The sequence below is a fragment of the Centropristis striata genome, chromosome 6 (assembly GCF_030273125.1).
Source record: "Centropristis striata isolate RG_2023a ecotype Rhode Island chromosome 6, C.striata_1.0, whole genome shotgun sequence".
NCBI lineage: Eukaryota > Metazoa > Chordata > Actinopteri > Perciformes > Serranidae > Centropristis > Centropristis striata.
In genome coordinates, this window is record NC_081522.1 from 35,624,092 (window position 1) to 35,638,370 (window position 14,279).

Here is a 14,279-nt window from a genome sequence, read left to right on the forward strand (position 1 = left end):
ATCGCCCAACGTCATGATCAATGGTCGGCGTCAGTGATGCAAATCCCTGCAGCCATGTCTGAAAACCCTCAAAGAAGACTAAGAGAGTGGAGGCAGTTAAAGCAGCAGATTTATGCTCCTGGCTGCAGGGATGAGACATGCAACAATCATGTTGGTTGTAATGTTCACTGTCAACATGCTTTTGGCCATGTGATGCATGTCATAACCTGTAAGTAAAGTCTTAACCGGGCATGACTAAATAGGCCTACTGTGTTTTTTGGGTCATTTTTTATTTTTTTTATTTAGTTGGTATCATTGTTTTCAGCACAACCTCACCTGTATGACCTGATTATTATTTTAAATTTTGACTTACTGGATGTACATTTTTAATAAATAAAAAAACACACAAAAGCACACAAAAAAAAAAAAAAAAAAAAAACCATAAAAACCATTTAAAAAAAATCACACACAAAAACATTATAGAAAACACACAAATCACAAAAATTAAGAAAACACAAAAAACACAAAATATACACCTAAAAACACACAAAAAATAATTAAAAAACAAAAAAACACAAAAAACACACAATTTTTTTTTTTTTTTTACAAAAACCATTAAAAAAATTACAGATTTAAAACACACAGATAACACACACAAAAAACATTAAACACAAAAGATTAAAAATAATGCATTAAAATTAAATGAAAGCAACATTTGAAAACTCTTTGTAAAAATAGTAAAACCATGTTACACTTGGTCGAGGTAGTTTTTACCTTTGCTTTGATTTTGTGGACTACAAAGGGTTAACTGTGCATGACTAAATACTGTGTTTTTTGGGGTCATTTGGTTGAGAAAACCCTTAAAATCCAGTGACAGCAGCAGGAGTCTGACTCGTTATGGCGCCATCTACTGGTGCTGCAGGTGAACATGCATGTTACGTCTCCAGATACAGAGGAGAGCTTCAGGTCCGGCTTCAGAGAAAGTGAAGAGAGTAATCCCACAGATAAAAGCGAGGGACTATCAGGGAGGAGCAGGGCTGCTCTCAGTCTTGATTTTACTGTTGCTGTCAGCCTCTAAACCTGGTCCTCCAGGGCTTATTTATCACCTGCAGGTCAATACAAACCCTGGTTAACTGCTGACCAGGACAGTAAACTGTGATTGATGCTGGTGACCCATCGGAGGCCCCTCGCTGCTTCACTCTCAGATGGACTCTTTACTTTCCTTTAGGATGGAGATTGAGTGTGTGCTGCCTTCATCACTCAGCTGAGTATCTCCATAAACAGGCTTCTTCAGCAGGATCATGACGGATAACGACAGAGCGATTCATAAAAGGTTACATGAGAGGGTCAACGGACGGTTTTCAGCTGCTGATGCCCCTTTATTTTACTGTTTTAACTCTTAACGAGGCAGCAGTTCAGTGTCTACACATCAAAGAAATATTAAGCGTTTGTTTTATTTAACTCTTTGGAGTTTTTGTTTGTTGTTCAGTTTTGGACTCTTCATTACCGCTTAAAATATGTTTACAATGCCATGTTGGTTTCATTTTTTTTCAGCACAACCACCTATATGACCTGATGTAAAGTTATATAATGCAATGTAATACTTTATCTCATTATTATATTTTATTATACTGAATGATTTTACATTTTTATTTATTATTATTATTATTATGTTTAATTTAATTTATTTAAATTTATTTTTTATTTGATTGATTGATTTATTTATATTTTAAATTAAATGTATTTTTATTTCATGTAACGTGTTTTTACAGTTATTTCTCATGATATAATAAAAGAAAGACTTTTAGATTTAAAATTATTTAAAATTAAAATTTTTATTAATTTTTTTAGTCTTTAGAAATTCTTCAAATAGGCTGATTTTATTTTATTTATTTATTTATTTATTTATTTTTATTTATTAGAAATAGATATTTTTTGATTGTTTTTAAAGCAAATTTTTTTAAATTATTATCTTTATTATTACTACACCACTGGGTTGCATATGCCTGTTGTTTATTCATTTATTCATTCATTTATTTTATTAGAAATAGATCTTTTTTGTTTGTTTTTCAAGCAATATTTTAGCACTTTTTATGTGTATTTTTTAAATTATTATCTTTATTATTACACCACTGGGTTGCATATGCTTGTTGTTTATTCATTTATTTATTTATTTCTATTAGGAATAGATATTTGTTTGTTTTTAAAGCAATATTTTAGCACTTTTTTGTGTATTTTTTTAATTATTATCTTTATTATTACACCACTGGGTTGCATATGCTTGTTGTTTATTTATTTATTTATTTATGTATTTTTATCCCTGAGTTTCCTCATAATGAAACATGCTCCGCCTGTCCTGGACTGAACCTTCTGGACTCTGTGTTTTAACGTCTGCAGAGGTAAATCACAGCTCCCATCTCCCACCACCTGTGTGTTTGATAAAGTCACTCCTAAGAAAAAGGAAATCAAAAGATTACAATCTCGTACGTTTCAGGAAATGGTAACTGCAGCAGACAGGCGAGAAAACTGTCAGTCAACAAGATGCTGCTGTCTGTTTATCTGCAGATCAGTCCGGGGACGGACGGAGTGAGAACAGCTGGTATCAGAGCCGGAGAAGGCCATCAGAGCAGCAGGAATATGATAAAGAAGCAGAAAAGTACACACGTGGCTTCAAGATCACAAAGTAAAGTCATATATCTGAGATTTAGTAGAGCTCTGTGGGTTTAATGGGGCTACGTTTCAGTTTAATTGACAGCTTTTAAGACACGTAAAAGACATTAGGTGTCAAAGTGACTGAGATCGATCAGGAAGATAATTGTTTTAACTCTATGGAGTCTTGGGCTATTTTGTCTTTTTTGTGTCTTTTTGTGTCTTATTTGGTCATTTTGTGTCTGTTGTTGTGTCTTTTTTAGTTATTTTGTGTCTTTTTTTGGTCAGTTCATGTCTATTTTTGGTCATTTTGTGTCTTCTGTAGGGTTTTTTTTGTCATTCTGTCTTCTCATTTTGTGTCGTTTTTGGTCATTTTGTGTCTTTTTTGGCCATTTTGTGTCTCTTTTTAGTCATTTTGTGTCTTTTTTTGGTCATTTTGTGTCTCTTTTTATTCATTTTGTGTCTTTTTTAGTCATTTTGTGTCTTTTTTTGTCATTTTGTGTCTCTTTCTAGTCATTGTGTGTCTTTTTTTGGTCATTTTGTGTCTTTTTTAGTCATTTTGTGTCTTTTTTTGGTCATTTTGTGTCTCTTTTTATTAATTTTGTGTCTTTTTTAGTCTTTTTGTGTCTTTTTTTAGTCATTTTGTGTCTCTTTCTAGTCACTGTGTGTCTTTTTCTGGTCATTTTGTGTCTTTTTTTAGTCCTTTAATCCAACATAAAATGTGATTTTGAATCTTTTTTTTTTACTTTCAAAACACTATCATGCTCAATAAAGAATTTCAAATGTTGCAAATGTGAACAAAGGTTGCAAATCTAACATATAAGAGGGTTACATCCAGTTCTATCATTTTATACTAAATCTATTTGAGCTTGTCTCCAGTTTTACTTGGTATATCATCATCAAACTGAAACTGGCCTCATGGAGTTTACAGCCAGAACTTTAGAGGTAAAATCACTGCATTCAAAACTTACTGAAGTAAGCGTACAAAAGTATCAGCATCGAAATGTATTTAAAGTATCAAAAGTAGCCTATACAATAACTATACAGTATTATAACCAATTATTTGTCCACATTTGTTTGTTTGTTTTCTCTTTCTATGTTTTTTCTTCTCTGTCATGTTGTCTGATTTATACTATTATAAATTATTATGGCTTGATAAATAATATGTGTTAAATCTTATTCTTGATAAGGGCGAGCATGGACAAGCTGTTACTAAAATAGAAAGACAATTTGTAAAACAAGATTAAATTTCCATTTTAAAACTAAAAAAATTTTTTTTTGCTCAAGTAACTGAAATATCTGCAGATTTACAGTTACTGTAACATACTTCTGTTTCAGAAATGCAATCAAATTCAGTACGATCATTTTTACACACTGTTGCATTTCATCAAAATAAAAACATCTTGTATGCTGGATTGCTGAGTTTCCCTGCTGTGTCCTCCTCGTCTTGTTGAACTGTTTATCTGAAGCCTTGAAGAGCTCTTAAACTCTCCCTGTTTATCTTTGGAAGCTTGGACTAAAATAAACTAAAGTTAAGTACCAGAGAATACCAGTCTGGGCTTCATGCTTTTCCTTTCCCCTCATACTATTTATACTGTATACTTATTAACCTTTTCTTGAGAATCTCCTTCTTCTTATTTTAATGTAAATAATATTCTGCTATAACAGGGGTCTCAAACTCAAATTACCTGGAGGCGCTGGAGGCAGTAGGCAGGAGACACAAAATGACCCAAAAAAGACACAAAATGACAGAAAAAAACTAAATCACTAAAAGAAGACACAAAATTACAAAAAAAAAAGACACAATTATTAAAAAAGACAAATTTTAAAGTTAAAGGGTTAACCAAAGATACAGAAATCATCTGTCAGCTCGTCTGTAGAGGAGGACAGAAACACATGTGGTCACTTATCAGGAAAACAATCAGACAGTTTACAGAACAAAAGAGTTTTGTTCTGTAGCAGCACAGCAGTCGGCCAACAACAACACAGGTGATAAAATCTCTTTCAGTTGTTTTCCAGTTAAAAAAAAAAAGCCCCAAAATTTTACATTTTGCTTCTTACTGCACACTCAGCAACATAAGTCTCCACAGCTCTGGAAGTTCTCCACAGTGTTGATGGCACACAGTTTATAAATAAAGGTGCAATTCAATAAATTAGAATATGATTTAAAAGTCCATTTCCATATTAAACATAGTTTTTAAAATTGGTCTTTTGTAATATTGACATTTTTTTGAGACACTGAATGTTAGGTCTTCATTAATTGTTAGCCATAATCATTATAATTAGAAGAAATTAAATAAATGAAGACATGGAATGTTTCATTCTGTGTGTAATGGATCTATATAATGTGTTATTTCCACTTTTTGAATTGAATTACTGACATAAATGAACCTTTCTATGATATTCTTATTTTTTAGATGCACCTGTATGTTCTACTCTTCAAGCAGAGGTGTGGACTTGAGTCAGACTTAATTCACAAATTCACTGACACTACACTAAAGACTTGAAACTTGTTTTGGACTGGCTCACATGAATGACTTTTTACTTCACTTGGACTTAAAAATACTTAATGCCTTCCTCCAAGACATGTTATATGCCGGTGTCGGTGCAAAAACAAAGATGAAGAAAGGTAAAATTCAAGGAAAGTTGTTGTCACAAAGGTTGACTGAAAAGAGAAGAGTAACAAACCTTGGTCACCACCATCATCAAAGGCAGATCACAGATTTCTCCTCTGTAATATTTGTTGTATCACGTTGTCTGGAACAGATGTGGTCAGAGTGACGTATCGTTTCAAACGGTGACTGACAGACTGACGGAGGACCAGGTGTGCCAGGAGGAGGAGGAGGAGGAGAAGGAGGAGGAGGAGGAGGAGGAGGAGGAGGAGGAGGGTGAGGACCTGGTCTGTGTTGGCTGGCTGGTGTTTTGGACTCTGAGCCTGCAGAGATGGATCCCTGCCAGCCTTCCTCTTTCATGATGTCATAGCACGATTCATCATGTTCACTATTCACTGCCCCAACAGCTGACGGAGCGTCAGGCCAAAAATGAAGCAGATTGTTCCTCAAAAACAATATTGCATGTGGGATATTGTGTGTGTGTGTGTGTGTGTGTGTGCAGGGCAGGCTCTCGCCCATTTGGTGCCCTAGGCAAGATCCATTCGTATTGAACAGCTCCGCTTGCTGTTTCACGGAGGGGGGAACTCCCGTTTTTGTTTGCCCATGGTGCCAACCAGGCTATATAATTCAACTGTCTGTCTACATAATTATTAATTTACAAGTAAATTCGCAAAGAAGCACAGCTGGAGACCGCTAACAAAGTTAGAGACGAGAGAGACGATGAAAGTGCAAACCCCGCGAAAAATGTGCTTAACTGTGTTAAGCTAGCGTTGCTTTATTTCAACCTAGCAAGCTAATACAAATGAAACGTCTTCACACAAAACGGCATTTAAAAAAAGATACCTTGATATTGGGACTTTCTCTCCTCCTCCTCTTTTCTTCTCTTTCGATACTGCGCACCTTTGACGGCCGTTTCATCTTGCAAGATATATCAAAACAAAACGTGTCTGTCACTTGACGTGACCTGACCTCTGTGACAGCGATCTGACCATCTAAAGGGGGGCAAGGCAATGATCTGTGACAGTGATCTGACCGTCTAAAGGGGGGCAAGGCAATGACCACACGTCACGTGACTCAGCAAGTGAGAAAATGTGATTGTTTATCTGTTTCTTTATTTTGTTAATATTTATTATTTTGAATACAGAAAACGAAGGGAGGGCAACAATGGGCATCGAAAATGATTATTGTTTTTTTTGCAGATGGCGCTCTAGACGACCGCCTATGTTGCCTATGCCCAGAGCAGGCTGTGTGTGTGTGTGTGTGTGTGTGTGTGTGTGTGTGTGTGTGTGTGTGTGTGAGTGTCTTTGTAAACTGTTGTTTTCACCACAAGTCTGGTTCCAAAGGGGCTTCTGTAAATGTAATCAATCAATGCCTGAAGAAGCAAACTGAAGAATCTGGAGAGAAAACTCTGCTTCACAAATAACTGTTTCTGTCTGCTTAATTAGACAAATATGTTGTTATATCAAGTTGAGATTTCTTTTATCCAGTATTTGACTCCTGCTTCTTCTGCCATCTCTTATGGTTTTTATGTTATTTTATATAATGTTTGGCTGCAAGAATAATATCCATGGTGCAAACAAGAGGAATGCAGAGGGGTCAATAAACACAAGATAAGGTACGAGTATTATGAGTTCTATTGATTTCTGTGTGAATTCAGACATGATGAGAGCTTATGTGTGTGTGTGTGTGGTGTGTGTGTGTGTGTGTGTGTGTGTGTGTGTGTGTGTGTGTGTGTGGTCGGGGCAAACCAGGACAGCAGCAGCTTCCCTGAGGGTTTGTTTGTTGAAACCAAATAAAATGGACATGCTGGAGAACACAGAGGGCAGTGTGTGTGTGTGTGTGTGTTTGTAAAATCTGTCAGAAATGTGTTTCAGCTGCAGATGTCTGTTATCAGATCAGGAGGGTTCACTGATGAATGTGCAGTCAGTCAGCGCCCACTGATGGTCGAGATCCAACGGCAACAAAATAATCTGTAAACAAGAAAAATATGTTTTGTAATTTACAGAAATTTGTAGGTATCAAATCAGAACATTTGGTAGGTAAGAAATGTTGGCTTTAAAATATTTTAGTTTCACTTTATCTCATTTGACAAATAAAGAGGAATGACAGAATTAAATTAAAGTGAGACAAAATAACAAAAAGCAAAAAGTCTGCTTTTTCATCAAAATGATAAAACAAATCTTGTTTTACAATCTTTCAAAAGAATGTTAGGATTTCTTATTTAAAATTATATTTTAAATACTCCTTGGTGCATATGGAAAAATATATATACAGTCATGGAAAAAAATTATGAAACCACCCTTGTTTACTCTAATATCTTGTTCATTTTAATGCCTGGTACAACTAAAGGTACATTTGTTTGGACAAATATAATGATAACAACAAAAAAAGCTGATAAGAGTTAAATTTTAGAGCTGATATCTAGACATTTTCCATGGTTTGCAGGTTTTCATTTTCAATAAAACCATGGAAAATGTCTAGATATCAGCTCTTAATTTAAACTCTTATGAGCTATTTTTAGTTTTAATTGTACCAGGCATTAAAATGAACAAGAAATTAGAGAAAACAAAGCTGGTCTAACCATTTTTTCCATGATTGTATATATATTTTTCCATATGCACCAAGGAGTATTTATGTCGGGCAAAAAATATACTTGGGTTCAAGCTTTTGGGCATATATATATATATATATATATATATATATATATATATATATATATATATATATATATATATATATATATATATATATATATATATATATATATAACAGGAAATAAACACTAAAATAAATAGTTTCATTGCTTTTAAAAAAACAATAAATAAAAACCATAAAAACACAAAAAAAAGAGCAGAGTCTCATGCTTGGTTGAAAGATGAGTTTTAGTCATTATTCACGATAAAAACCATATATCTTCCCATCCTTATCTGATGAGCTGCCAAAGGAGGTCAAAGAAGAGATAAAAACAGAACAGAATGCACCAGCGAAGTAAAATATAAAGTGCAAAGCCAGAATTCCCCGTATGAAGTCCTCAGAGTGTGCAGTCTGCAGTGAGTGGGGTCAGAGGTCAGACCTTAAAACAGTTCAGTTAAACAAAACTCACAGAGCTGAAGTGACGTAGATGTGAAAGTATCTTGTTAACAACCATCTTCAGCTGAGATGAATGTTTCCACTTGATGTGTTTTGACAGCAACAAATCACACAGAATCACAGAGAGTCTGTAATCAGCTGTGTGTCTGCAGCGAGAGGAACCAGCTGCTGAGCTGCAGCCCCCCAGGTGTTAAAACCACAATATTTACATCACCTGGTGAGACTTTCCACTGACGAGCTCTACTGACGCTCACTGAGATCATCAGAGAACTGATCCTGTCTGCTTTACCTTTTCTTATGTCTGTTATCTCGCTGCTTCATCACAGTTTTACCACATGAAGCTCGTTCAGCTGACAAACAAAGAATTAAGGTTAAATCTTCTTGTTCACACTGTGGAGAGGAACTATGAGCCAAACATGTAATAAATCATCTGAAGAGGGCAGATAAAGCCGTCAACACTTCTCTCATATAAAAGATCAGGGTTGATTTTATTCTTGTTAAATATGCAAAATGTTCCACTAATTACAGTGTTACAGTTTGTGATACAAGACAGCAAAACAAAGCAAATTCTGCACTGTTATTATAATATATATGTTCTTGTATTTATAATATTTCCTTGTATTTATATTTGATATTGTATTTTATTATTATTAATGTATGTATGTATGTATGTATGTATGTATGTATGTATATATATTGCATATTTAACAAGAATAAAATCAACCCTGATATATATATATATATATATAGTAAAGAGCATGTATATATACACTGTAATAAATTATTCTGTAGTCATTTCATTTTACTTAATATATTTGATAAAATGTATTAAATATATTGATTTTGAGGCAGTTGTTCAAGTAACTTTAATATAAAAATGTTTGAGATAGAATCTACTTATTTTGACCACATTAAATATAATCCTTATGTGTATTTAAGTAATTCTAAATCAAGAAAATTTTGAATGAATCCAACACAATAGAATTAATCCGTTTTTAATTGACAGGCACTTCCTGTTAAGTTGTTATTAACTCAATTTGTAACTTAGTTAGATTTAATTAATAATATTGCCTGCAATCTGTTGCCTCAATTTTATTGAGTAGCTATTGTTTATCTTTTGTTACAGTGTGTGTGTATATAGGTGTGTATTTATATTTATATATGTTTACACACCCTGCATAACTTGCACCTCCGTATCTTTCTGATTTCCTTCACACCTACACTACCACCATGACCCTTCGAACTTCCTCCTCCATGCTCCTCACTACTCCTCCTGCCCTCCTCTCTTCAATGGGGGTCCAGGGCTTTTAGCCGAGCAGCCCCCCGTCTCTGGAACTCTCTCCCACAAACCATCCGTGACATCACATCTCTCTCCACCTTCAAATCACAGCTCAAGACTCACTTCTGCTCTGTTTGTTGTTTTTATGTAGGTTGTTGTGTTCTTGTTTTTATCTAATGTTTTTTGTTGTATTTGTAAGGTGACCTTGAGTGACGTGAAAGGTGCCCATGAATAAAATGTATTATTATTATAATTATTATTATTATCATTATTATTACTTTACATGACTTATTTTCCTTTTCATGACTCATTAAAGTAAAAAGATCTGTTGGCATCAAATATTAAAATACATGCATGGAAACAAAACATATGCAACATAAATTTGTGTACTTTTTCTACTACGTTTTAATGGTTTGGACAAAGCTCCAAATCATCCAGATCCAGATCAGGATTTTTTTTTTTTTTTACAAAGGTGTACATTGGTGCAACCTTCTGGCAACAGTTTGAGTTTTGGACCGTTTCGGTTTCAACATGCATGAAGCCAGGAACATAAAGAAAATGTTTTTCCTAGTTTGGTGTAGAAGAACTTGACTGCCTGCATGCAGCCATGACCTCGACCCCATCCAACATATTTTGTGGAGGGATGAACTGCAACATGTACCATGAGCTGCATTTTATCAGCCAACATCAGTGGCTGGTCACGCAAATGCTGTTTTGGAAGCAAATCCCTGCAGCCAGGTTTGAAAAACTGTTGGAAAACCTTCCCTGAAGAGTAGATTGTGCTATAAAGTTATGTTAATACCCATGGTTTTAGAATAATATTGTCCTAACTGACATATGGAGGCAATATATTGGTGTCCATTTACTTTTGGCCACATGCATTACTCAAACTATCCCACTCGAGGGAGCTGTTGCACTGTAAAAACTGAGGCGAGGAGCACAAAGTGAGAGTCAAGAGACATCTTAACATAAATCCCCCCACATTTATTTTACACTTCCATCCACAGGGACCATGCATTTATTTTTCCTACCTTATTACTTCTCCTGGTCCTGGAGCTTTTCCCAGCATGCACTTGGGAAAATAACACCTAGGATAGGTTTGTACCGACCTGAGGCTCTGGCTCAGCACAAATATCCACACACAGATATTCTTATTTATTGCTAGTTTAGAGTCTTTAATCCTTCTGACCCGGGGAGGACTGCAGGCAGAGAGAACATGCAAACATGGCAGAGAGCAGATCAAACTGAAGAACAGAACAGAAGAGAAGAGAGAGCTGAACCACCAACCAGGACAATAGCAGAGTTACTGCAAAAATCTGCTGTGTTTACTTAGAGTTTAGGTGATGTTTTCCTCTCATTCCAGGAATCTACTGATTTGCATTCACTTTTGCATCGAATGAAAACCAATTTGCAGACTGTTGAAACTTGTTTGTTTGAGTTGTTCAGCTGTGCCAATGAATATTAAATTCTTTATTAATTTGTCACCGAATTGAAGCTAATTACTGCCTGAAATGTACCGAAACAAACATTTTAACATTCATTTAACAGCTTGTTTTGCACAATAATTACCTGTAATGAGCATCTCACACTCAAAAAAAATAATACAGCATATTACTTAATTCAATCAGTGCAATATTTTTACACTTAAAAATATTGAGTTGATTTGAAAGCGCTCAAATCGGTTGAAACAAAACATGAGTAATGAGTAAATTTAATATTTTCATTCAGTACGTCTGAATGAATTGACTTGGCTCAATTACCACATAAATTGAGTAAATGTAACTGAAACATTATGTTAAACATATTATATGGAAAACCTGAGTAGAAATCACTAAACAAACTGAGTAAATATACTTGAAAACATTTGTAGGATATAACTGCAAATTTGCTTATGATTTACTTAAAAAAATGTGTTGTACTGACTGATTTTACACTTATTGTACACATATTTTTACAAATATTTAAAGTGAGTCAAATATTAATTTATTTTGAAGAAGTAAACTTAATTTATATATGGATATTTTATGCAAAGATTCCTGTTGGAGTTCTACTAATGAATTTTGATGTCAACTCAAATACTCATCATGATGATATTCAGCATTTTTATTTAGTATGCATACCTTTATATTACTGTCACATTTACAGGCTCCTTGAATCATTTCTTAGAGTGTGTCTTTCTTGATTTGTGACAACTGGTAAAAACTGATATCATTAACTTTTACTATTTCACCAAAAAAAAGTAGGTTTTTAGTCAGGATTAGGACCCTGACATGATATCTGACGGAGCAGGCGAACTGAGCACACAGAGGAGCTTTGAGCTGCAGCAGCTGCTGCTAACTTCTCACCCTGCTTGTATCAGCTCACTGCCATTAGCTCTGGAGTGCCACTGTCCAATCGTGTCGTCTGATGGAGGTAACAGAGCCGTCTCTGTGTTCTCTCATCCTCCTGTTATGTCTGCTTTGGTCCTGCACTGGAAATTTCCCCTCTGGTGCGAGTTTTAGGAGTTTTAACTCTGCAAAAGGGCCGTTTGCAGCCTGATCAGGAGTTTTCTGTCCTGCTGCAGCCTTGGATGTGTTACTGTGATGATGCATTAGTTCAGACTGTTGTTTCTGTCTGTGCAGAAGTCTCATTAACCCTCTGAAATCTACGGCTATTATGTCCATTAAAAATGTGTAAAAAGATCTTTACCATGCCACGTTGGTAAAAATATCTAGACATTTCCCATGGTTTCTTGATCATAACCAAAATCATTATCAAGAAAACGATGGGAAATGTCTAGATATCAGCTCTGAAAATTAAACTCTTATGAGCTATTTTTGTTGTTATCATTATATTTGTCCAAACAAATGTACCTTTAGTTGTACCAGGCATTAAAATTTACAAGAAACTGAAGAAAACAAGGTGGTCTAATAATTTTTCCCATGAATTTATGCATAAATGTAGACTACATGAGATAAAACTATCTTTGCTTTGAATTGATTTTTTTTATTATTATCTATATTGACAGAAGAGTTTTGGAGAAATATATATGTGGAAACTCCTTTTGTGGAGTTATTTTCATGTTTTGGTACAACAAGGGTAAATTCTATGCTTGCATACATAATATTCAGTTTTTTAGATGTTCTATGCCTCTAAATTTGGGAACACTTTGGACAATACCAGGTCCAAACATAAACTATGTTCCCAGTTTGCTGTAGAAGAAGCAGCTCCAGCCAACACCTCCAGGATGAGACTGTGAGTCAGATCTTATCCACCACCACTGTCTCTGACCTGACTTTTGCTCTTGAGGCTGAATGGGAGGAAATCTCTGCAGCCCGGTTGGAAAAATCATGTAGAAATCCTTCCCAGAAGAGAGGAGAATGCTTGTAATGTTTGGCTGTCCATATATTTGTGTCCATTTGATGTCGTTCTGTGACTCAAACGTCACGTTAACACACAAGAGGCACAAACTAGGACTTCACTGTAACAGATTGCTGTAAGAAAACACCCAAATTGTGACAGTAACATACTGTTTTCCATTAAAAAGGTATTATACTGTAGAAAACAATGCATTCTGGGTAATATTTGTAGGTAGCTTGTCGTTTCCCATAAAATATATGATATATATATATGATATTTTCTAAGACTCTTCTTTTCCACATTTTAATGGCTGTATTTTACTTAACTAACTCATTCAGTATATGGTATATTAAAATTACTGAGGTTACAGTGAAGACAGTGCTTAATTCGTTGGCTTTCAGACAGTAATATGTTCTATTTACATAAAAATACTGGTATACTGCAACAATATTGGGTAACACTTTATAATAAGGTCCTTAATAACCATTAATTAACAAGTATTAAGGCATTGTTCTCGCTTTAGATCCAGTAGTTGCAAAAAGCATAGTTAACTTATAGTTAACTTATAATAGATGAGCAATAAAGTATATTTTAATATCAATAAGCCAACAAAATAAGATTAATAAAGGCATGGCAAAGACATAATGGGTGGGTCATGGGTGTTATTAACACTAATATAAGCTTATAAACACACAATAATGTTAATAAGCATCTTGTAAGGACTTACAAGGGCCTTATTACTTGTTAATTAATGGTTATTACAAGGACCTTAATATAAAGCGTTACCCAATATTGCAACTAGCTTCAGCACTATTCTGTGTTTTAGTCTACTGTTAAAATTAATGAAATGCAGGATTGTTATGTAATTCAGTATGTGGTTTTATCACAGTAACATACTGTAAAGGAAATAACAGTAGAGGAACTGTAAAATTAACAATAGAATGCTGGCAACCCTGCTGCCAGTATTCTATTTACAGTGTACTATCAGTGTTTGCTCCATAAATTGAAACAAAAACCTGGAGGCAGCATTGTTTCCGCCGTATCCTTGAATCACCCTAGAAAGACTGAAACAATGAGCCACTGTTGAGTCTGCTCGACTTCATTCTTCAACATGTTACAGTTAAACAATACACTTTACAGCCAGAGTCCAGGCTTGCCCCAGGCTGCATAATTATGTGCCTGCTTTTTGCTGGAAATTAACTTGAATGCAGTCAAGAGACGTGACTCCAGTCTCATGAGCGTTGCCCAACACTATTATTTGTTTATCACGTAACCATGGAAATGTTGTGCCAGGCTCTGGAAAAAAAAGCCTGTGAGCAACACTGAAGGCA